We start from the raw sequence: 1307 nt of genomic DNA on the forward strand, positions 1-1307 counted from the left end.
TACATTGTAACTATTTACAATATCACATTGTTGTTTACATTTTATAAGTATTTTCAATTAACCTTATTGTATCATTAAGCCCTTAACCTGTCGTGTTAGACGTGGTACGTCCTTCGGGCCAAACATAAACAACACGCGCGCTTTGTACGTGAAACTTTGTACATTCTTTGGGATACATGCGACAAATACTTTTTTTTTTGTACACATTCGGAGGTGTAGTATATTATCTTGAAAAATATTAGAAAGGTACCCCTAAAAATAACTTCAAATGTTAAGCGTTGTTGAGGATATTGAAAGTTCTGCTAACATCGCAAAAAGTGATTTGATAGATATTTTAAATAGTAATAGTGACAGTAGTGATATTTCACTTTCTGTACGAGAACGTTGTAAGCGACTGGTTATCGAAGATGATACCGACGACGAAGATCACAGTAATCATCAACAATCAGAGCTATGGATTTGGAAAGAAGAAATTAATGAACCAAAAATTTGGAACTATACAGGGATTTCTGGTATAAAAGTGACAACTTTGAGTCAGTTAGGTGAAAACAAAAAAGAAGTAGATGTTTTTAATATAATATTTGATAATATATTTTGAGAAAATATTGTTATAGAAATGAATCGATATGCAAATCAAATAATGAACAATGAAAATAAAAGACTAAAACTAGACGAAACTTGGTTTCCTGTAAACTGTGGTGAAATCAAAATATATTTTGCACTATATATAATAATGGCTGAAGTTAAGAAACCAACAATATAAATAAATTGATCTAAGAGAGCAGTTATAGAAACTCCAATTTTCAGAAAAACGATGCCATTCAAAAGATTTCTGCAAATAACTAGATGTTTGCATTTTGCAGATAACAATTTGACTAACGATACAGATAAATTATGTAAAATAGAACCTGCGATAAATTTTTTGAATTAAAGATTTAAAGAAGTATATACAACACAAGAGGACATTGCTACCGATGAATCATTGATGAATTATAAGGGACGTTTATTCTACAAACAATTTAATCCATTGGAAGGGACAAGATTCGATATAAAGTTTTATAAATTATGAGTCAAAATCGTGCTATTGCTATGATTTTAAAATATACATTGGTAGTGATAAAATAAATTCTAGTGACAGTGCATCCAAAAGTGTTGTCAAAGAACTATCACAGTCAATATTACATAAAGGACTGTTTAAATCTTTAATTAACAGTAAAACTAATGTTGTTGGAACAGTGTGCTCCAACAGAAATAATATGCCAAAAGATTTTTCTAACGTAAAATTAAAAAAGGGTGAATATAGAATG

General features: G+C 29.6%; 1 pseudogene; it reads left to right on the plus strand.

Annotated features, from left to right (window-relative positions):
- Positions 1 to 6: 6 nt before the first annotated feature.
- On the plus strand, positions 7 to 1301 carry LOC122577528 (annotated as a pseudogene).
- Positions 1302 to 1307: the final 6 nt, after the last annotated feature.

This window comes from Bombus pyrosoma, unplaced genomic scaffold (genome assembly GCF_014825855.1).
Source record: "Bombus pyrosoma isolate SC7728 unplaced genomic scaffold, ASM1482585v1 HiC_scaffold_4727, whole genome shotgun sequence".
In the NCBI taxonomy this organism is placed as follows: Eukaryota; Metazoa; Arthropoda; class Insecta; order Hymenoptera; family Apidae; genus Bombus; species Bombus pyrosoma.